We start from the raw sequence: 25,037 nt of genomic DNA on the forward strand, positions 1-25,037 counted from the left end.
CAGCTAAGACTGCTAAGATGAATGAGTTTCTGAATCTTGTTCAGGGTAATGCATCAGTGACGGAGTATGTTACTAAATTTGATGGGTTGGCCAAGTTTGCCTTTGATATGGTACCCATAGATATAGCTCAGAAGGAAAGGTTTATTCAGGGGTTGAATCCTGGAATAGCTCAGGGCATTAGTGTTGCCCCAGTGCATGAATTCTCTACCTATGCTCAGGTGGTAGAGAATGCTCTTGCTGTTGAGAGCACAGGACATCAGATTGGGCAGCAAAGTGCTGGAGAGTATGGGGCTCAGATAGCGGTATCTCCACTTATTGGAGAAAGTAAAAAGGAAGGCCGGGAGACATATCCGATATGCACTCGGTGCAAAAGGCATCACCTTGGAGTATGTCGAGCAAGGGCATGTTTCTTATGCAGGATGTTTGGACATCGTAAGAAGAATGAGCAAAAAGGGATGGACAGCTCGACTCCAGCTCGAGTGTTCATTCCGATGCAGTCGGAATCAGAGACTGAGACTAGTTCCTCAGGGGTGGCAGGTTAGTTTTCTAGTTTTGATTTCTAAGTTGTACTGATTGGTTTTGGTGCTATGCTGCCCTTTTGTTTGTTGCATAGATGGAAGTATAAGGATGATATGATGATCACATGGTTATGTTGTGACGGAAATGCAATGTGGTATTGGCAACTTAAGAGATGAGTTGGGTTATGGAAAGGACTCATCAGTGATTATGATAAAGCTGGTTATGACTGGCTTTGGTTTGATCCAGGGTTTGGATTGGGTAAGTAATTAGAGAGCAGTCTTTAATGGCAAGGAAAATGTAGTAATTCTTGGGCTTGAGAGCGGAAAGTCTTGTGATAATTGGCAGTATGCATGGATTTGGTATGTTTGTGATACATGTAGTGAGAGCTAGAGTTTTGTGCATGGAGATGCATGGAACCCTTAGCTAGTGTAATGGATATCACTTGGGTCATGTCGGTGAGAACGGAACAGACTGGATTAGTCTGTGGGTGCTGAATGTGTTACCAGGTGGTCTGCCAGGGCTTCTTTTTATGAAAAGAGACTGGAATGGTGATTGGATTAGTGTCAGAGATGGGATCAGATGTAAACATTGTTTTGAGTGGCTCAGTGAAGTTATAAGTATAAAAGTTTAATTGCTGAATAAGATGTAATCCTTTAAGGTTGATCTTGGATCTGGTTAGGACCGATTAGAGATCAAGGAGAGGAAGCTATATAAAGGATTTTGTTGGTATCAGATTAGAGCACTGAGAGTACTGAATATGTCTTGAGAATTGATTTAATGTTAGTGTTTATGAATCAGATGAATAGTGCGTTCAAAGGTTTATTTGAATGGGATTTGTGATCGTCTTGGACGATGATATGGTGGTATTTTCTCTGCGGAGAATTGCCAAGGATGAAGAGTGCCTTGGTGACAGGAGTGTCCATGGATGGTAAAGATATTTCAGGTGCCTTGGGAAAGTGTGCTGGGCCTTTTATGGACCAGGATCAATTAGTGGATTGTTATGACATCCCAGTAATTGAGGAAATGATTGCCTATGCAAAATGTTCATTAAAGAATTTGACCAGGACTGGAGTGGAGTTCTGGTGGGCCAGGTGGCCAGTTTATTGTTGAGATCATTATCTCAAGAAAGATAAAAAGGAAAAATGGTTAAGTGAGCCACAGAAAGGAAAAGATTGAATGGAAACTCTAGCTGGATTAGCTAGGAGTTGTATAGTGACAGATATGAATTTATTGTGGTATAGAGATCGGACTTGGGATCCGATGGACATTGAAATTAACTGAGAGATTCTGGATGAATCTCATGCTATTCTCTTATTTGCTTCATTCAGGCATCGTGGAAAGATAACAGGATATGGAAGCGTTATAGTGATGACCTGAGATGAAGAGGGATATATTAAGGCATGTGTAAAGTTCTTAACCTGTTGGCAGATCAAGACAAAATATCAGGAAACAGCAAGGCCATTACAGCCTTTGAGTATTTCATAGTGGGAATAAGAGGGCATCGCGATGAGTTTCGCGGTGGGATTCCCAGGTTGATGGGTCAGTGTGAATTGACATTGAGTCATTGTGGACCAGTAGTCCAAGTGGGTATACTTTTGTATCAGTAAGGATTACTAGTACAGCTGATCAGTATTCATATCTCTTTGTGAAAGGGATAGAGCGCCTTCATGAGACTCAAGCTCTATCTTATTAGATGAAGACTTTATTGTGACTTCCAAGTTTTGGAAGGGTTGGAAGGCCATGAGAACAGAGATAACACTCAGTACAGTTTATTACTCTCAGACTAATGGCAAATCAGAGAGAGAGGATTATCCAATTATTATTGGAGGAACATCTTATAAGATGAACGCATTAATGTAAATTTGAATCCTGAGGTGGTTCGGGGGATTAATGAGATTGCTGGAGCTTGAATCTTGGTTGCTCATTTCTCAGAATAAATGGAAAAGTTTTATTGAATTGGAAGGCAGAAATGTGGAATTCCAGGTAGAGAATGTATCTTCTTTAAAGTGTCACCATGAGAAAAAGGGCGAGGAAATAAGGCAAGTTAAGCCCTAGTTCATTTTAGCAGTTGAGTCCTGAATAGGACTGAACAAGTTGACTCTTAATCAGCTTTACTTTTGGCAATGGCAGTTGTATACAGTGAGTTATGTGTTTCCATGCAGCGGACATGGGTTAAAGGAATTTATAAATTGAGTTAGGAGAATCTGAAGGCTAGGTTAAGCATTCCGGTAAGGAATAGCCAGTTCAGATTGTGACATAAGTAATGAGGATCTATTGAACAGAATGTACCTTGGGCTAAGGTAATGCTATTGAGGTAGCAAGGACAAGGAAATGACCTGAGGAATTTATGCCAAGTGAGTGGGATTCTAGTTCCGATCTGTTGAGTAAATTTCTGTAAGGAAAGGATAGTTGTAATGCCCTGAATTTCCTAATAAGGGCTAGGACCTTGATTAGGAGGCCGGGAGGGCCATAATTGAATTATGATGCTATTTAATGATCATATGCATGTTTATGTGAATTATATTGTTATATGATGGTAAATGCATGCATATGGGTGTGTTTATAATTATAATGGTAATTTGGTAATTTGGCTGCTGTGGGCGTAATTGTGTATTTTGAGTGCATGGTGGTGATTAATTAATATAGTCATATTATAAGGTGGATTGGTTCGAGCTATTCGGCATGAGACGATCATGAAATGTAAGTGTTCGGTCTAGTCATAACGGGTCTAAGTTCAGGGCTCGGGGTGAGTCTCGGGGTCATTTTGGTGACTAGAACATTACCGGGAATAAAAGGGTAATGGGATATGATTTATTGTTGTTTGAGAATATTGAGGATAGCGGGAATTGGGAAGCCTTAATTATGATTGACGGGATAAATGGAAAGTACCAATTTTTCCCTTGAAATGATTTTAGAAGCCTTAAGTAACTTAGGGGTATTTTAGTCATTTGGGTTTGGATTTATATGACTTTAGATGGCTGTAGAACAAGACAGAGCAAAACAGGGTTTATCTTTCTCCTTCCCGTACATCATTCTCCTCCATCTTTCCTTTGGTGTTTTTGAGCTCAAAGTGGGGTTTCAAGCAAGGAAATCAAGGGGCTGGGTTTGTGGACTTGGTTCAGCCATTGAAGGAGGTTCAAACTCAGATTTGAGGTGAGTTCAGCCATAAGTTTCTGGTTTGTACTCTGTTTTCCTTTAGTTTTTCAGCCTATGATTTCTTGATGATAGCTAGGATTTGTGGAGGTTTTGATTGAAGTTTTGATTGAAGTTTTGCTTGTGTTTTGATGAGGGTGAGTTATAGGTGATGTATAGAGGTTGAATTGAGTGTCGGAAGGAGGTTTGGAGCTGGTATGAAGGCTTGGTTCAAAGGGAAAATGCAGGGGAGAGTTTGCTGGTGCGTGCTGTCTTTTTGGAAAATCTGGGTATTGAGTCGCAGCATGGCTATGGTGCGCCGCGGCTTATGGCGTCTGGCAGAGAGGGCTGCCTCTATTTGAGGGGCGCGCCACGGCGCAGCTAGGAAGGGTCGCGGCCCTTAGTGGCTTTTTGGGCAGAATTGTGTTTTTAGCTTGGGGATTCAAGCCTTAGGCCTCGGGGTCGAACCTAGTACCCAATTGAGTAGTGTTTGATGTCTCGGAGGCTAGGTTTTGGTTTGGGAACTTATGTTGATCATTTTTATTGATGGTATCCTATATTTGGTTATGACTAGGTGACCGCTAAAGGACTGAAAGTTGATCGTTCTCAAGGGTCGTTCTTTTAATCATTCTAGCTCGACTTTGAGGTAAGAAAATTGCACCCTGTGTATATGTGACATGCATGGCTATTATTGATGCATGTTGGTTGATTATTGAGTATGACATGCATGGCTATTCTTGATGCATGTTGGTTGACTATTGAACGTGACATGCATGGCTATGATTGGTGCATGTTGGATTGTTAAGTATAATGCGTGTGATGCATGAGAAACATGTGATTAGGACATGCTTTGAGTACTGATTATCATATTGTTCAGAGCTTGTGCCTCTGGGTTTGTGCATGGTCCTAATTGTATTAATACTTGTTAAGTAAGCATGCTGAATACCTTGTTTATGGATATTGGATATGTGACATATATTTGGTGGCATGACTTACTTGTGTATGGCACTGACTTATTAGTCAAAATCGACAAAGGTGTCAGATCCATCTGTGAGGCTGTGACTTATTAGTTAAGTTCGCAACGAGTTGAGCACTGGTCGTGTTTCACTGACCTGAGGGTCAGAAACGGCATGAGGGCCAAGGACGCAGGGCCGAATTAAGGTTAGATCTAATCGATATCAGCATTGAATGGCTCTATGGCATTAATGCTGGACCGACCCTAGGGTCGAAGAACTTATAAGCGCTTGCCTGGTCTAAGACCAGATGTTCATAGCCAGGGCATATGGCCCCGGTGACTGTTTGTTACATGGCTAGGGGATGCTGTCCATAGTTACGACTCTAGAGTCGGGAGGAAGGTTATGTTGGTGACCATTCACCATGCACCTGTCCTGATCAAACTTATGAAAGGACAACCTACCAGTTAAGCCCTGGTGACCCTATCTTCACATGGCTAAAGGGTGATGTCCCCACATTTGTGACTCTTGCGTTAGTCAGCTATTTGTTTGGACTGTTGGTCCTAAACAATCATTACAATTACTTTTGATATTATATCATGTTATATTGTGTTTTCTTGTTGGGCTTCGGCTCACGGGTGCTATGTGGTGCAGGTAAAGGCAAAAGGAAGTTGGACCATCCTTGAGTTGGAGAGCTTAGATGATGACGTGTACATATGCAGCTGCTCGTCCGCCACGACCGAGGTTTTAAGAGGAACTAGGGTTAAACCCTGTTTTGCCGCTTAGATCGGCGTGTTGTAAATAGTTTTCTGTAATAGACTTTGAAATTATATTTTTGGGATCCCAATGTATATGTTAAACGTTTTAGTGAAACGTTACATCTTAACCAAAATTTTTAATCCCTAAACCGCTAATCATACTTAGTTACACGATTTTGGCCAAATGACTCGATTAGCGAGTTTAGCACTGTTTACAAGGCACACCGCAACGGTCCCTGGAGTTGGGGTGTTACACTGAACATTTCCTTAGTTTTGTTTTACTTAACATAGGTCTCTAAGGTTACCTCCAAGGCTCGGGGAACCAAAAACGTCCTTGAGGGCAAAATGGTAAATTTCCCCAATATTCCCTCCTAAACGTTCTAACTTCAAATATATCTCCAAATATTTATTTTCATAACTCGATAACCCCATAAAATTTCTAATGCTCGAAATACCCCTCAACTCGCCCCGAATCTGTTATTCGACCCCGTTGTGACTTTCTAACTAAATCACTCCCTAGGACTGTCTTGGATCGTGCAACACAAATTTATCATTATATTCACAGTAGTCACAAACATTGCATTTATGCCCTCAACGGGCTAAAATTACAAATATGCCCCTAACAACCAAACGGGGCCCACATGCATATTTAATTCACCTAAACATGCATTTCTAATCACATACTCATCAAATTCACATATTCATATAATAAATCACTTATTTCCCTCCAGGCACACTAATCAAGGCCCAAAGTCTTATTAGCAAATTTGGGACGCTACATTGGTAGTATCCACCACACTAGCTAGGAAACCTATACAACCTCCCTATAATAGGTCTCTAGCTCTCAATGCTGATATCATGGGTACGCGGGGTCCCTGCACCGCACCCACAAAAATAAAGGGATCCTCTCCCTCAGGCTCAAAGGTCACCATCTTCTTCTTGCAGTCAATGGTAGCCCCATATCTAAATAGTCAATCCATCCCCAAGATCATATCAAAATCCTCCTTACCTAACTCAATCAAATCTTCTGATAACTCCTTACCATCAACCATCAGTGGCAATGGTCTAATCAATCTCTTAGACACTACTAGTTCTTCCGTAGGCAGAATAGTCCCAAACCCCGCAGTATAATACTAACTAGGTCAACACAATCTATCAATTACCTTACTAGAGACAAACGAATGTGTAGCACCAGAGTCAATCAATACGGTAAAAGGAGAGCCAGCGCTAGAAAGTTGACCTGTCACCATCGAGGGACTAGCCTCGGCCTCTGCCTGCATCAATGTGAACACTCAAGTTGGAGTCAAGCTATCCATCTTCCCTGCTTCATCTTTCTTCACTATTTGGCAATCCTTCTTGAGGTATCCCACCACCCCGCACACATAACAGGCATTTTCCCGACATTCGCCCGGATGGTATCTTCTGCACCTCGTGCACTCTGGATAGCTTCTCCATGTCTCACTGCCTCCCTGGCGGTCACCTTGAGCACCTCGACTCCTTCTATCAGGGCCAACAATGGTCGAAGTGTCAGGGGTCTTCCTCTTCAGATCACTGGGGCGTCTGCCTCTACCAGACCCTGAATATGGAGGCACTGCCCTGCGAACCTCCCGTCTCGTAGTGTTCTCCCTCCAAATCTTATTCTCTGCCTTCTCAATAGTAAGAGCATTCTCAATAGCCTGAGCATAAGTCGTCCCCCCAGGTACTGTTGTAATTCTCACATCTCGGGCTATCATAGCATTAAGCCCTCTAATAAATCTGTCTTGTCTAGCTGCATTAGTAGGCACGAGGTCTAGTGAGAACTTTACAAGCCTATCAAACTTTAGGGCGTACTCTATAACTGTCATGTTGCCCTGCACCAACCCTACAAACTCATTCACCTTCACTGCCATGACGGCAATGTTATAGTACTTCTGGCTGAACATGTCTCCGCACCCATCCCAAATCAGAATAGAAATATCCCTGGTTTGTGATGCCACTTCCCACCAAATGTGGGCATAGGCCACCTTGTCATTACCTTTCACCCTCATGAAATCCAGGATAGAAATGATCATACTCATCCACTGTTCGGCCTTCAGTGGTTGTGGTCCTCTCTCAAAGGTTGAGGGATGTTGTCTCCTGAACCGCTCATACAATGGCTCCCACCTATTCCCAACCTCAGGTGTCTATAAAACTAGTGCCACAACAGGTAGCAAAATAGGTGCTTCACTCCTTGACGGAGCCTGCTGTCTCAAAAGACAAATCTGCTTTTCCTGACTCTGAAGTCGAGCTTGCATATCTGCTGCTAGTTCTCAGGACTGGGGGAGGGTTCTGGCCCTGGTCATCATTTCTAGCCTCAGATCCTGTGCCAGCTAGACGTATAGATCGCCTTGGACGCATAGCTATCCAAGTTTATCTGCAATCAATAACTTGGCAGTCAGGCAACGATGACAGGGTAACAATCTTTCCATAGTCCACCATTGGAACTCAACCAATCCAAAGCAATAGAGATGCAAATAATCATTTCAATATTCACTCACACACAACAACAATCCTAATAAGCATGCCTCATTATCATCACACAGTAGTCAAGGGTCAGGCTCTATCAGTATCCCATGCTCCCTATTAATCATATAGTAAAGCATTTATATTACATTCAAGCACTTAAGCATATAATCACATGTATACAATTACCAAAACATGAGTCGAGCTTGTCTTTAGCGGTGAGTGTACATGTCCAGCCAGCCTTAAGGAACCCTTAAACCTAGACCGCACTGATACCAAGTTGTAACGCCCTGGATAACCAAGACCGTTACACTGTGTATTTAAAATAGTGCAAGACTTGCTAATCAAGTCATTTGAGTAAAACGTGATCCTAAAGTCATAATCAGGTTAGGGTTAAGAGATTTTGATTATAAACGGTTAATTTTCATTAAAATAGATGTTTGGTACATGGGATCCCAAAAATAGGGTTTAAGAAACAATTTAACAATTCTCAAAAGTATATACAATCCAGAGGCCACTCTAATGGCAATATACACATTTTAGGTTCTGTCCCTGCACAATCCCTCGGCCGTGGTAGACGAGCAACTGACAATGTACACCTCGCCCCCAAAGCTCTCCAACTCATGGTTGATCCAACTTACCTTTTCCTTTACCTGCACCACGTAGCACCCGTGAGCCAAGGCCCAGCAAGAAAACCATAGCAATAATACATAATCAATGATGATAATCAATTAATTCACAAAACAATTAACCAGATATTCAACTGGCCATAGCATCAAGCTAACAACAGTAAACATTTCTATTCAATAGTTTATCTCAATCAACATGCAATATCCAGAGTCAACGCCCTTAGGCTGCACCCTTTGTTTAATCCACTGACTCCGGCTTGCTTAGGGCGAGTCCAGTGTTTATCTAGGTGACCCCGGCTCATAGTGGCCAAGTCGCATCCTATGCGCAAATTATCAGCCCTCGGCTCTCTTAGGCCATTCATTTCCATGTGCCAAATCATTCATTTAGCCATACAATATACATGTTCAAGTATTGGGAAACTCAGTCCCCTTACAACCACTCAAGGGTGCAGTTTTCTTACCTCTAATTCAAAGCAAGGATAATTGAATGGTTATGAGCACGATCCTCAGTCCCGAGCCTTGGCAATAATCTTAGTCACGGTGTCCAATGTGTAATTGTTAACTTCCAATCCAAATAAAAGCTTAGGAACTAAAATCTAGCCTCCGTGACCTCAATTCCTACTAAACCGGGTAGTAGAGATTGTCCTGAGTGCCTAGGTTCAAACCCCCGAGCCTTACCAATTCTAGAGACCATTCAAAGGTTAAAATCCCTAGCTGGGTCGCGACCTGGTTTAGTGGGTCATGACTTGCCCCCAAGTCAGAGAGCAAGGACCCAGGCCAAAGGGGAGGCGGGCCGCGACTTGCCTCTCCTGGTCGTGGCATGCCCCCATTTCAGAGAGCATACCTAGGCCAAAATGGCCACAAGCCCCGCGACATGCCCCTTCGAGCCCAGAAATTATGGGTTCCTTCCACACATTTCCCAGCCAATTTTCCCCAGCACTTCACCTAAAGAAACCTCCCTAATTCAAAACCAAGTTAGCAACAAATAAAGGCTTTTGATTACTCAATCAAACACAAAACCATAGTTATATTACTAAAGCTAATACTCCAATTCTTTAGCAATTCTCTACCCAAAACCCAGTCTAAAACCATCCAAATAATCATAATTTTTCTTAACATAACCAAGAACAAGAACTTACCTAAGCTATGATTCAATCTCCCACTAGCTTTCAATATTCTAACCTTGAGCTTAAAACCCCAAGCTCCTTAGCTGAAATTCTTTGTTAAGAGCTCCAATTCCTCCAGACTTCCCAACAAAATTCCCTTCAAACCTTTCCTTCCTTTAGCTTTTCCTCCACATCAAGCACAAGTTAGAGATGAGAGAAATCATGAGTGAGAGAGAGATGAGAGAGTTTGGGGTCTTTCCCCATGTGTCTAGTGTTTTTGTGGCTACCTTTAACACTTAGTCGACTCTACCCTTAGTCCACACAATGACCAAATTACCCACCATTGCATTACCAGCCATTAAATACTCTATAGGCAAAATGGTCTTTTCACCCCTATTCCCGCTAATTCCTCAAATGTTCCTAATATTTACCAATCAATCCCATCATCCAATTAATTACCCTTTATTTATTCAGTATCTAATAATTCCCATGATAGTCTCTAAATTCCCAAAAACACTCAGGCTTTCCCCGAGCTGAGTATTAATCCCCGCTGTTTCAATTTTGCTAATCCGCTCACTAGGACCGTCTCGAGCCTTATGCTACAAATATATATCCACATAATAATGTGGTCTCAATAATTTATCACATTTAATCATATTTATGCCCTCAATGGGCTAAAATTACAAATATGCCCTTATACGCTATAAAGGGCCCACATGCATATCTAATACTCGCTAACATGCATGTCATAATGTCATATAGTCATATTAATCATGCATGCCAAATAATCATGCATTTAACCACGCATATATCAATTTTTCCCTCTCGACACGCTAATCAAGGCCCTTAAGCCTCAATAGTGATTTTGGGTCGTCACATGGTATCAGAGTGAGCTAAGGTTAAGGGTTCCTGTAGATAAGCTGGGCATGTACACTTGTCACTAAAGACAAGCTTCACTAAGGGTATGGTAACTATTTATGTGGTTATGTGCTTAACTGCTTCAATATAATGTAAATGCTTTACTTGCATACCGTATTAGGGAGCATGAGAACCTGTTATGGCTAAGCCCTTGAATATTGATATGATTATGTGATTACCTGCTCAGTGATTATATGAATGTGTTATTTTCATGTCGGAGTGGAGAGCATGGTATGTATGTTGGAAGAGCAGAGGTTATGTACCCAGTGCAGTTAGTGAGACCTGGTGGTAGTTATACCGAGGCTAGGAATTATAGCCAGGGCCTGAGTTCTTCACCCGCCCCTCAGAATTTGCAGCAGGTATTTACAAATATGAAATTAAGATTGCAAAGGCAAGAGGAAGAGATCAAGTGTTTAAAACAGAAGCAAGTTCAATCATGGAACACCTCTTCCTTTACTATGCTAAGAGTGGCACCAATATTGGCTCAGCCTAGGGTTGAGAACATATGGGAATTCTTGTGTGGAAGATTCCAAGAATATTAGTTTTTAAGGGACGCCTAGATGCATTCAGAGCTGAGCAATGGATGGGCATGATTAGTTTCATCCTCGACAATATGGGGGTGGTAGGTCACGATAGGATGATCTATGCTACATATGTAACGGCCTGGATAGCCAAGACCGCTACACTGTGTGTTTATAAAAGTGAGAGACTTGATAATCAAGTCGTTTACTCAAAACGTGTCATTAGCTAAAGTGTTCTAGGGCTAAAAGAGATTTTGGCCACAAAAGAAACATTTTATAGATTATTAACCATTTACAGAAGGGATCCCCAAAAGTACAATGTTTAAAAGTTGGTTTACAAAATTCAATAGTTAAATGTAAACATTAGCCATACTAAGGCAAAATTCAAGGTTCTGGTCCTCTCGTCCCTGTAATTTCCTCAACCGTGGCGACTGAGTGGCCTGACATGTACATTCACCCTGCAAAGCTCTCCATTTAGGGTTGATCAATCTTGCCCTTGCCTTTACCTGCACCACGCAGAACCCGTGAGCCAAGGCCCAGCAAGAAAACAACATACACAGCATATACAATATTATCAAGCAACTATTCTAGTAAGCATGTTCAGATGTTCAATCCATTGCATATAAGCATACCTCAAGGTACCACTAGCACCATCTATACTTAGATTATACAACAAACTCATTAATCAAATTCATAGCCAAATATAATAATCAATTAACTCAAGTACTAGGGCCGACACCTTAGGTCGCACCCTCTGTTTAACCCACTTTCTCCGACCCACTTAAACAGAGCTCAGTGCATAATAAGCTGTCCTCGGATACCAGTGTCCGAGCCGTGCCAATTGCACAAGTTAACCATGGCACACTTAGGCCGTTGGTTTACAATTTTCATGGCATAATACAATTCTTTCAATCATATATACCAGGGAGCCCTTAGTCCAGTTCAAATATTCAACCAGGTGCAGTTTTCTTACCTTTGGCTTCTAGATGAATTAGATATGGGCGATACCACTTGAGCGCGATCTGATCCCCGAGCCCTAGCTTAGCACCTAGTCACAACCACAATGAAGGATACCATTAACAATCTTAAATGAGCTTCTAGGCAAAGTTCTAGTCCCCAGAACATTGAACTTCACCAAATATGGTTAAAGATTCAATCCCGAGCACCCTAGGTTAAATTCCCAAGCCTAAAATCTCAAAATCCCAAAATCCCTTATGGGCCCCGGCATAGGCCATCCATTCTGCGGCATGGCCTTAGGCAGAGCCCTCCTAAGGCACAAAAATATGTAAGGGTCGTGGCAGTGCTTGGACCATGCCGCGGCCCGCCCTCCTTCCTCAGCATGCATCAGCTTCGAAGGGCCGCGACTCACCAAGAACTATGCCGTGGCCAGACCCTTCAAACCCCGAAAAACCCACCAATTTCAACCTCTAAACCTCACCTTAAGCTATCCAAAAGCTCCCAACTCAAAACCAATCAATAACAACTTCATTAGAATGATTTGAACAACACAATTCCACCAAAAATCCAGACTAGCACTCACCAAAATCCCAATTCCACTTTCTGAAATTTCAAACCTAAAATCTCAAAACCAGCCATGGAAATACTAAAATTCAACCATCAAACCTTGGATTAAAGCTTACCTCAGCTGCAGAATCACTTCTCCAAGAGTTCCCTGACCTAACTTCAAAGATTCCAGCCTCAAATCCAACCTTAAATACCAAAACCACAACCATTAAAAACTCAGCCATTTTCTCAAAATTCCCAACCATAGAAACAAAAATTCAAAGCTTACCTTGGCTCTATCTCAATCCTTGATCAGTTCCTGAGCTAATCCTCCAGATTATTCCCTTCAATTCCCAAATATTCTGCTTGATTCTCTTGAAAATTCAGGGTTGCTCTTCTTCCTTAGGAGAGAGAAAGGAGAGAAAGCTGAGAGGGTCGGTTTACACTTTTTGTCTAGTATTTTATAAAGTCTTCCAAGTATATCCTTAGGTTATTAGACTAATCCCAAAGTTCGAGGTGCCGGAAACGTCCCCAAGGGCAAAACGGTAAAATCCTCCAATAATCCCACCTAGACATCCTAACCTCAAATATATCTCCAATTATTTATTTTCATAACCCGATAGTCTAAATCACTACCCAACACCTATATTACCCTTGACTTGTCCAAAGTCAATTATAATGCCCGTTGTGACTTTCCCGCTATCTTGCCCTAAGATCGCCTCGAGTCGCCGGCTGCTGACTTATCCACATAATAATGTGGTTCTCACACATATCTCATACATATATATCATATCATCATATAATATCATCAATTATCATATAATATCATTTAAGCACTATTAATCACATAATATCACATTCAAATAAATACTATTCACTCTAATCCCATTTATGCCCTCCCGGCACACTAATCAAGGCCCTTAAGCCTTATTAGAGAATTTGGGTCGTTACAACTATCCCCTCCTACTGAGAATTTCGTCCTCGAAATGTACCTGAATAACTCAGGATACTGATCTCGCATCGCTGTCTCTAACTCCCAGGTCGCTTCCTCAACGTTGCTATTCCTCCATAATACTTTCACTAACGGAATTGTCTTATTCCGTAAGACTTTGTCCTTCCGATCCAAAATCTGAACTGGTCGCTCCTCATAGGACAAGTCTGTCTTTAACTCCAAATCCTCATACCTCAACACATGTGTCGTGTCAGAAAAATACTTCCACAACATGGAGACATGAAACACATAATGAACTCATGATAGCGACGATGGCAAGGCCAACCTATAAGCCACCTGTCCAATCCTCTCTAGGATTTCAAAAGGTCCAACAAACCGAGGGCTCAGCTTGCCCTTCACTCCAAAATTCCTTACACCCCTCAATGGTGAAACTCGCAGAAACACGTGGTCCCCAACCTGGAACTCCACGTTCCTACGCTTAGGATCAGCGTAGCTTTTCTGTCTACTTTGCGAAGCAAGCATTCTGGCTCAAATCTTCTCGATAGCCTCATTAGTCTTCTGAACCATATCTGGCCCCAAATACCTTCTTTTGCCCATCTCATCCCAGTGAATGCGCGATCTACACTTTCTTCCATATAACATCTCATAAGGAGCCACTCCAATCGTGGACTGATAACTGTTGTTATATGAAAATTAGATCAATGGTAGATACTTACTCCATGACCCCTCGAAGTCAATCACACATGCCCTAAGCATGTCCTCCAACACCTGAATTGTCCTCTCAGACTGTCCATCAGTCTGAGGATGAAAAGCTGTGCTAAACTTCAGCTGAGTCCCCATAGCTCTCTGCAGAGCTCCCCAAAACTTGGAGGTAAAGATAGAGTCTCGATCAGATACAATAGACTTTGGAACGCCATCGAGATGAACTATCTCCCTCACGTACAGCTCTGCATACTATTCCACTGTATAGGTCGATCTCACTGGAAGAAAGTGAGCTGACTTGGTGTACCTGTCCACTATCACCCACACCGAGTCATGAAGTCCAACTGTCCTGGGTAATCCACCTACGAAATCCATCGTAATATCCTCCCACTTCCACTCTGGAATACCCAAAGGCTGAAGCAATCCCGCTGGTCGCTGATGCTCAGCCTTAACCTACTGACATGTCAAACATCTAGCCACATACTCTACCACGTCCTTCTTCATCCCGGGCCACCAATATAATGTCCGTAGATCCTGGTACATCTTCGTGGTACCCGGATGAAGAGAGTACGGTGTAGTGTGAGACTCATCCAGTATTTCTCGTCTGATCCCCTCATCTGCCGAAACACAAATCCGTCCCTGATAATGGAGCAAACCTGTCTCAGAAATAGAATAATCCTTAGTTGTCCCCGCCAAGACATGCTTACTAACCTCTTGCAACTGCGCATCCACTAATTGTCCCTCCTTGAACCGCTCTAACAGGGTCGACTGCAAGGTAATATTGGCTAACTAGCCCACCACCAGTTCTATCCTTGCTCTAACCATCTCATCAACCAATTCTCTCGAGATCTGGGTGGAACTATACAACTGCTCTGGGCCCCTCCGGCTCAATGCATCTGCCACCATGTTGGCTTTCCCAGGATGGTAAAGGATATCACAGTGATAATCCTTAACCAAATCCAACCAACGTCTCTGCCTCATATTTAAATCCTTCCGAGTAAAGAAATACTTCAAACTCTTATGGTCAGTGTATATCTCGCACTTCTCTCCATACAGATAATAACGCCACACCTTCAGTGTGAATACCACTGCTGCTAACTCCAAATCATGAGTCGGATACCTCTGCTCATACTCCTTCAGCTGTCGAGATGCATAAGCTATGACTTTCTCATTCTGCATCAGCACGCAACCTAAACCCATCTTCGATGCATCACAATAGACCAAAAACTTTCCTTCCTCCGAAGGAAGACTCAACACAGGCGTAGAAATAAGTCGTCGCTTCAACTCTTGAAAACTGTTCTCACACTTCTCTGACCAAACAAACTTCTTATTCTTTCTTGTCAACTCTGTCATTGATGAAGAAATCTTTGAGAAGCCCTCTACGAACCGTCTGTAGTAACCAGGCAATCCAAGGAAACTTCGAACCTCTGAGGCATTCTTTGGCCTCGGCCAATCCCTTACTGCTTCTATTTTGGACGGATCCACCTTAATCCCCTCTGTCCCAACTATATTCCCAAGAAAGGTCACCTCTGGCAGCCAAAACTCACACTTCTTAAACTTGGCATACAACCGATGCTCCCTCAACCTCTACAGAATCTGTCGGAGATGCTCCTCATGCTCTGCCTCTGAACTGGAATAAACCAAGATGTCATCGATGAAGACAATGACGATCTGATCCAAGAAGTCCTTGATCACCCTGTTCATCAAATCCATAAAAGCTGCTGGGGCATTGGTCAGACCAAAAGACATGACCAAGAACTCATAATGCCCACACCGTGTCTGAAAGGCCATCTTTGATATGTCCTCATCTTTGATCCTCAGCTGGTGATAACCAGATCGAAGATCAATCTTTGAGAACACCGTCTTACCTTGCAGTTGATCGAACAAGTCATCAATCCTTGGTAGAGGGTACTTATTCTTAATGGTTAACTTTTTCAATTCTCTGTAATCGATGCACATTCTCAAAGTCCCGTCCTTCTTCTTAACGAACAACACTGGAGCGCCCCATAGAGAATAACTAGGCCTGATGAATCCCAAATCCAAAAGTTCATGCAACTGTATCTTTAACTCTTTCAGTTCTGCTGGTGCCATTCTGTACGGTGTCCTGGATACTGGTTCTGTCCCCGGTGCTAACTCAATCTCAAACTGAATCTCCTTGCGCGGCGGCAACCCTGGTAAATCCTCAGGAAATACATCTAAGAATTCACACACCAATCTGGTCTCTCCCGACCCTACCGGCATGACCCTAGTAGTATCCACCACACTGGCCAGAAAACCCATGCATCCCCCCTGCAACAAGTCTCTGGCTCTCAATGCTGAAATCATGGGTACGCGGGGTCTAGACACCGCACCCACAAAGACAAAAGGGTCCTCACCCTCAGGCTCAAAAGTCACCATCTTCTTCCTGCAGTCAATAGTAGCTCCATACCTGACCAACCAATCCATCCCCAAAATCATATCAAAATCCTCCAAATCTAACTCAATCAGATCTACTGAGAGTTCCCTACTATCAACCATTACTGGCAGTGCCCTAATCCATCTCCTAGAGACTACCAGTTCTCCTGTAGGCAACAAAGTCCCAAACCCTGTGGTCCGATACTCACTAGGTCTACACAATCTATCAATCACTCTACTAGAAACAAAAGAATGTGTAGCACCAGAATCAATCAATACTGTAAAAGAAAAGCCAGCGCTAGAAAGCTGACCTGTCACTACTGAGCGACTAGCCTCAGCCTCTGCCTGAGTCAAGATGAATACTCGAGCTGGAGTCAGGCTATCCACCTTTCCCGCTTCACCTTTCTTCACCGTTGGGCAATCCTTCCTGAGATGCCCTACTACTCCGCACACAAAGCAAGCCTTGTCCCGACACTCGCCCAGATGGCGTCTTCTACATCTTGGTCACTCTAGATAGGTCCGCCATGCCTCACCGCCACCCTGACCACCCCGACCCCTCCTATCAGGACCAGCAGCGGTCGAAGTGTCAGGAGTCTTCTTCTTGAAGTCACTGGGGCCTCCGCCCCTACCAGACCCAGAATATGGAGGCACCGCCCTGCGGCCCTCCCTTCTCGCTGCACTATCCCTCCATATCTTATTCTCCGCTTCCTCAGCGGTAAGAGCCTTCTCAATGGCCTGGGCATAAGTTGTTCCTCCAGGTATCGTTGTGATCCTGGCATCCCGGGCTATCATGGCATTAAGCCCCCTGATAAAACGATCTTGTCTAGCAGCATCAGTAGGCACAAGATCTGGTGCAAACTTCGCAAGCCTATCAAATTTCAGGGCATACTCAATAACAATCATACTGCCCTGAACCAAACTCACAAACTCATTAACATTTGCTGCTCTGACAGCAACATTATAATACTTTTGGCCAAACAAATCTTTGAAACCTTCCCAACTCAATGTAGTCACATCCCTGGTCTGCGATGCCACTTCCCACCAGATACCGGCATCCTCTCTCAGCATATAAGTGGCGCAAACCACCCTATCATGCCCCTTAATCCTCATAAAGTCCAGAATTACGGTAATCATAGTTAGCCACTGCTCGGCTTTCAGTGGATCAGGTCCACCCTCAAAGATTGGGGGTTGCTGCTTCCTGAACCGCTCACGGCTCCCATTTGTTACCAACCTCCCCTGCTTGGATAACTGGTACCACTGCAGGTGGTACAATAGGGGCAGCACTCCCTAATGGAGCCTGCTGGTGCTGAATACGGATCTGCTCGTCTTGACTCTGTAATCGAGCCTACATCTCAGCCATTAACTGCTGCCAGTTCTCAGGCACTGGCGAAGGAGTCTGACCCTGATCATCACCCCTAGTCCCAGACCTTGTGTCGGCTAGTCGTGTAGATTTTCTTGACGCATAGGTATCCAAGTCAATCTGCAAATAACGACTCGGCAGTCAGACCATGATGACAGGGTAAGCACTTCTCCAAGATCCACCAACAGAACATAACCAATCACAAACAATCAACATATAAACATCCATTCTCATGCACTGGCTGCTAATAAGCACGCCTCAAATCTCATTACAGAATAGCTATAATACAGGCATTCATTCATGCACAATATACAATTAATCATCCAAATATTCATCTACATGCACGGCGATGCTAATAAACATGCCTCAATATTCTGATACAACAATCAAGGGCCAGGCCCTATCAGTATCTCATGCTTCCTAATAATCTAGTAAATAACAGCATTCATAGCTCATCACAAGCACATAAGCACATCGGCACATATACACATTACCGAACCCAGATTTAAGCTTGTCTCTAGCAGCGAATGTACATGTCCAGCCTGTCTTCAGGAACCCTTAAACCTAGGATGCTCTGATACCAAGTTGTAACACACTGGATAGCCAAGACCGCTACACTGTGTGTTTATAAAAGTGAGAGACTTGCTAATCAAGTCGTTTACTCAAAACGTGTCATTAGCTAAAGTGTTTTAGGGCTAAAAGAGATTTTGGCCACAAAAGAAACATTTTATAGATTATAAACCATTTATAGAAGGGATCCCCAAAAGTACAATGTTTAAAAGTTGGTTTACAAAATTCAACAGTTAAAGGTAAACATTAGTCATACTAAGGCGAAATTCAAGGTGCTGGTCCTCTTGTCCCTATAATTTCCTCAACCGTAGCGGCTGAGCAGCCTGACATGTACATTCACCTTGCAGAGCTCTCCATTCAGGGTTGATCAATCTTGCCCTTGCCTTTTCCTGCACCACGCAGCACCCGTGAGCCAAGGCGCAACAAGAAAACTACACACACAGCATATACAATATTATCAAGCAAGTATTCAAGTAAGCATGTTCAGATGTTCAATCCATTGCATATAAGCATACCTCAAGCTACCACTAGCCCCATCTATACTTAGATTATACAACAAACTCATTAATCATATTCATAGCCAAATATAATAATCAATTAACTCAAGTACTAGGGCCGACACCTTAGGTCGCACCCTCTGTTTAACCCACTGACTCCGGCCCGCTTAAACCAAGCTCAGTGCATAATAAGCTGTCCTCAGATACCAGTGTCCGAGCCGTGCCAATTTCACAAGTTAACCGTGGCATACTTAGGCCGTTGGTTTATAATTTACATGGCATAATACCATTCTTTCAAGCATATATACCAGGGAGCCCTTAGTCTCGTTCAAATATTCAACCGGGTGAAGTTTTCTTTCCTTTGGCTTCTAGATGAATTAGATACGGGCGATACCCCTTGAGCGCGATCCGATCCCCGAGCCCTAGCTTAGCACCTAGTCACAACCATGATGAAGGATACCATTAACAATCTTAAATGAGCTTCTAGGTAAAGTTCTAGTCCCCGGGACATTGAACTTCACCAAATATGGTAAAAGATTCAATCACGAGCACCCTAGGTTAAATTCCCAAGCCTAAAATCTCAAAATCCCAAAATCCCTTAAGGGCCCCAGAATAGGCCATCCATGTCGCGGCATGGCCTCAGGCAGAGCCCTCCTAAGGAACAAAAACAGGTAAGGGTCGCGGCATTGCTTGGACCATGCCGCGGCCCACCCTCCTTCCTCAACATGCATCAGCATCGAAGGGTCGCGGCTCACCAAGAACTATGTCGCGGCCCGACCCTTCGAACCCAGAAAAACCCACCATTTTCAACCTCTAAACCTCACCTTAAGCCATCCCAAAGCTCCTCACTCAAAACCAATCAATAACAACTTCATTAGAATGATTTGAACAACACAATTCAAACAAAAATCCAGCCTAGCACTCACCAAAATCCCAATTCCACTTTCTGAAATTTCAAACCTAAAAACTCAAAACCAGCCATGGAAATACTAAAATTCAACCATCAAACCTTGGATTAAAGCTTACCTCAGTTGCAGAATCACTTCTCCAAGAGTTCCCTGACCTAACTTCAAAGATTCCAGCCTCAAATCAAACCTTAAATACCAAAACCACAACCACTAAAAACTCAGCCACTTTCTCAAAATTCCCAACCATAGAAACGAAAATTCAAAGCTTACCTTGGCTCTATCTCAATCCTTGATCAGTTCCTGAGCTAATCCTCCAGATTATTCCCTCCAATTCCCAAATATTCTGCTTAATTCTTTTTAAAATTCAGGGTTGCTCTTCCTCCTTAGGAGAGAGAAAGGAGAGAAAGCTGAGAGGGTCGGTTTACACTTTTTTTCTAGTATTTTATAAAGTCTTCCAAGTATATCCTTAGGTTATTAGACTAATCCCAAAGCTCGGGGTGCCGGAAATGTCCCCAAGGGCAAAACGGTAAAATCCTCCAATAATCCCACCTAGACATCCTAACCTCAAATATATCTCCAATTATTTATTTTCATAACCCGATAGTCTAAATCACTACCCAACACCTATATTACCCTCGACTTGTCCAAAGTCAATTATAATGCCGTTGTGACTTTTCCCGCAATCTTGCCCTAAGATCGCCTCGAGTCGTCGGCTGCTGACTTATCCACATAATAATGTGGTTCTCACACATATCTCATACATATATATAATATCATCATATAATATCATCAATTATCATATAATATAATTTAAGCACTATTAATCACATAATATCACATTCAAATAAATACTATTCACTCTAATCCCATTTATGCCCTCCCAGCACACTAATCAAGGCCCTTAAGCCTTATTAGCGAATTTGGGTCGTTACAACATATGTATTGTGGGATGATGCCCAAACGTGGTGGGAAGTGGTTTCCCAGACACGAGATACAACTGCGATGAACTGGAAAGAATTTAGACAACTATTTAATGGAAGATATTACTGTGATGTAGTCAAGACTGCTAAGACAAATGAGTATCTGAACCTGGTTTAGGGGAATCCAATAGAATTTGAGTATGCTAACAAATTCACTGGGCTGGCAAAGTTTTCTTTTGATATGGTACCCATAGATGTGGCTCAGAAAGAAAGTTTATCTAGGGATTGAATCCTAAGATAGCTCAGGGCATTAGAACCGCCCCAGTACATGAAATATCTACCTACGCTCAGGTGGTAAGGAAGGCTCTTGTTGTTGAGGGCACAAGAAATGAGGTTGAGAAGGAGAATGCCGAAGAGCACAGAGCTCAGACATTGATACTTCCGTTTATTGGATCGGGTAAGGACAAGGATAGGAAAGTCTACCCAAAATGCACTCGGTGTAAGAGGCATCGTCTAGGAGAATGTCGAGCAAGGGCATGACTCTTATGTGGGTTGGTTGGGCACTTTAGGAGAGATTTCCCAAGGCGAAGGAAGGATGAGCAAAAGGGGGTGGACATCTTGACTCCTGCTCGAGTGTTTGCTTTGGTTCCTCAGTGCTGGCAGGTCAGCTTCCTAGTTCTGATTTTAATATTATGTTGACTAGTTTTGGTGCCATGTTGTTCTTTAATTGTTGCATTTAGAGAGAGATATATACTTGATATGTAGATTACATGGTTATGTTGTGATGAGAATGTGGTACTCTATTGGTAAATTTTAAGAGATAGGTTAGGTTATAGTGAGAAGGGACTCATCAGTTTACTTGATACACTACTACAAAAAAGGTTTTTTAGGACTAGCATTGCGAGTCCTAACAAAGTTTTTAGGACTCGCGGGGCGCGAGTCCTCTATTTGAGAGCCTTAAAAAGTGAGGTTTTTTAGGACTCTCAAAGGGTGTCCTAAAAAAATGTTTTTAGGACTCGCAACGCGAGTCCTAAAAAATCTGGTTGAGTGTCTTTAATTAAGTTTTTAGGACTCGCAATGCGAGTCCTAAAAAATCTGGTTGAGTGCCTTTAAGTAATTTTTTAGGACTCGAAACACGAGTCCTAAAAGAATGTTTTTAGGACTCGCAATACGAGTCCTAAAAAATCTGGTTGAGTGGCTTTAAGTAATTTTTTAGGACTTGCAATGCGAGTCCTAAAAAATCTTGTTGAGTATCTTTAAATTAAGATTTTAGGACTCGCTTTGCATGCCCCTAAAAGTATTTTTTTTTTTAAAAATGCAGCTACAATTTTCATTTTGATTTAAAAAAAATATATCCCTTTTCCAAAATGTATTATATATGTTAGACTTCTAAAATTTTCAAAAGAAAATACAACAAAATAATTTTTTTATTAATTACTCTAAAATATAATTTTAATATATTACATGATAGTTATAATTGCATATGGATATTTTGGTCAAAGTAATGTTAGTCCATGCCATTCCAAACAAAATTTCAACCAAACAAAAGAATTGATATTTCTTTCTCATTCTATTTCTATTCTCACATAAACACTATCATTTCAATCCCAACCATATAAGATTGTATTAAAAAAAATGATAAGAAATCACCTATACTGTATTTGACTTTAAGTTATGGTAATTTTTAACTAGGCTAAGATGAAAACAATACTCAATTTCATGCAACATATAATGCTACCTGAAAGTAGGAAATTTCCACACTATCAAAACCAAGAGATGTACAAGAAAGTATGTCCTCCAGAGCTCTGGCCATTATACCACACTCAGACGTATCATCTTTACCCAGCCTGCTGAGTGTGTAAGTTTTACCAGTACCTGTTTGACCGTAAGCCATAACTGTTCCATTATATCCATTCAAGACACTCTGCGAAAAATTCATACAAAACAAAAACAAAATATCCATAAGTTACAGAATTTCGATGAAACAAAATTTGAGATCAACAACCAGTCTCAATGTACACTCTCCAAACTAACCATTTGAAAAATAACTAGAAAAACAAACAGATGGGGGACAAAATGCAAAGCATAAACACATACACATACTAGAATCAATATTTTAGAACTTGTTTTGTTATGCTAATTTCAGCACCAATTGCAAAATTAATCAATACTTCATTGATTATTGTAGAAGTCATTAGTCTCTTGATGAGTTACCTCAACTACAGGCTTGGCAACCGCTTAGTAAACTCGCCTTTGGGAGGCAGTGTCTGTAAAAACTTCATCAAATCTATAAGATTCCGAGCTCCAGTTGTTTTTTCTCAACTTCAGTCTCTTCAGCTGCATAAGAGAAAAATATAGAATTATGGTGCTACTCTAAACATTCCTGTGGTTGAGGTAAGATAAGTAAGGCTTAGCTGATTTGCCCTTTGGGAGAAACATAAACAGATATATTGGAAAAAATGAATGCACTGTTTTAGAAAGAAGAAAAAAGAATCTACAATCAATTGAAACCAAAAATGTATTTTTTTTTATAACTGTATAATCATTAACCATGAAAGTAGTTTATCAAATAAACAAAAAAAATAAGGAATGGTACTAAAAATAAGTAAAATAGAATGAGAAACCTTGGGGCCAATAACGGTGGCGAGCAGTGGCTTCGCACGGCTCGAGGAGCGTCGGTGTACCGTCGACTGGAGGAGTGTGGTCGGCTTTGGAGAAGACAACACCACACAGAGCCGTGGACTGAACACCCATGGCACCCCGTCGCACCACCATCTCCAGCCTACGCAACCCAGTTGTCGGTCAACTACAGAGAGAGAGAGAGATCGTTACCTGCACCAACGAATTTGAGTCTGCGTCGTCAAGCCTCCAGCAGTCCCGTTGAGCCTCTGTCAGCCCCGTCGACCTCCACCGTTGTTGAAGCCTCATATGGCCCCTCGCCGTCGTAGTTGAAGCCCCCAGCTGCTGGTGTTTTGAGCAGGAGAGAGAGAAGGAGATGGATCGGGGAAGTGTGAGAGGGGAGAGTGGCTTGAAAAGAAAAGAGATAGGGTTTTCAGATATTTTGTTTTGGGGAAGGATTTTTTTTTTGTTTACTTCTGGGTCAACTACACATTTAAAAACAATTAAAAAATTTATTACTCCAAAAAAATTAAAAATATATGATAATCTTAATAAATAATTTTGTAATATAATTATAATTTTTTATCTCATTAAGTTATTAATTAAAAAAAATATTATTATAAGCATCTTGATATTTATTTTAAATAATAATATATCAATGGGTTGATCAAAAAAAATTTTATTTTAATTCTCATAATTTAAATATAAATCTTTAATTCTAGATGAATCTCATTTATCAAATTTAAAGATTTCTTATTATTTACTTAGCAATAAATAATAATTTAATTTAACAAAAGTAAAACTTTTTAAATTCAATCTATTCTCCATTTCTAAATTTTAATGTCATTTATTAATCATTCCAAAAAATAATACATAATTTGAGGCATAAATCCATCTATTATCTCATTATATTATTAAATTTAAATTTTAATATAAAAATTATTATAAATACAAAAGTTAATAATATAAAAAATTTAGAAACAAAAAAATCTAATTTTAAAAGTTTTTAATAAATACATCATTTTTATAAATATATATTTACATAATTTAGTTTATTTTAAAAACTATACTATTTATTAAAAAATTTACAAGATTTTTCCAATTAATAAAAAACTTTGTTTTAACTAATACAAGTTTTATAAATATGTTAAAGAACAATTTTAAGGACTTGCTTTGAAAGTCCTTAATACTCTTTTAGGACTCGCAAAGCGAGTCTTTAAAAGTCATCATTCCTAATTTTTCAGCCCAGGTGTTTTTAGGACTCGCAAAGCGAGTCCTTAAAGAGTATTAAGGACTCACAAAGCAAGTCCTTAAAACTGTTAGGTAAAACACTCATTTTTTAGCCCAGATTTTTTTAGGACTCACATATTTTTTTAGGACACTCATTGCGAGTCCTAAATTGTGTTTTTTCAGGACTCTCAATGAGTGTCCTAAAAACTCCATAAATATTTTTAAGGACTTGCATTTATGTGTGTGTCCTAAAAAAGTGTCTCGTAAAGGGTATTTTGTAGTAGTGATAGAGTTGGTTATGACTGACTTCGATATGATCATGGATATGGAATGGTTAGCCAAGTTTGGGACAATAATAGATCGTA

At 41.4% G+C, this 25,037-nt stretch overlaps 1 long non-coding RNA gene across 3 annotated transcripts in view; it reads right to left on the reverse strand.

Moving 5' to 3' along the window:
• LOC133777668 (uncharacterized) overlaps positions 1–23,894 on the reverse strand; it is a 59,481-nt gene extending 35,587 nt beyond the window's left edge. For 2 of the 3 annotated variants that reach the window (XR_009868757.1, XR_009868758.1), the window contains exons 1-3: positions 23,448–23,894; positions 23,038–23,160; positions 22,562–22,747 (exon numbers count right to left, since the gene is read on the reverse strand). This is a non-coding gene — a long non-coding RNA (uncharacterized LOC133777668). Of the gene's footprint in view, positions 1–18,633; positions 18,888–22,561; positions 22,748–23,037; positions 23,161–23,447 lie in introns of those variants that run through there. The other variant, XR_009868756.1, reaches the window with a different exon arrangement.
• Between the last annotated feature and the right edge of the window lie 1,143 nt (positions 23,895–25,037).

This window comes from Humulus lupulus, chromosome 5, assembly GCF_963169125.1.
Source record: "Humulus lupulus chromosome 5, drHumLupu1.1, whole genome shotgun sequence".
In the NCBI taxonomy this organism is placed as follows: domain Eukaryota; kingdom Viridiplantae; phylum Streptophyta; class Magnoliopsida; order Rosales; family Cannabaceae; genus Humulus; species Humulus lupulus.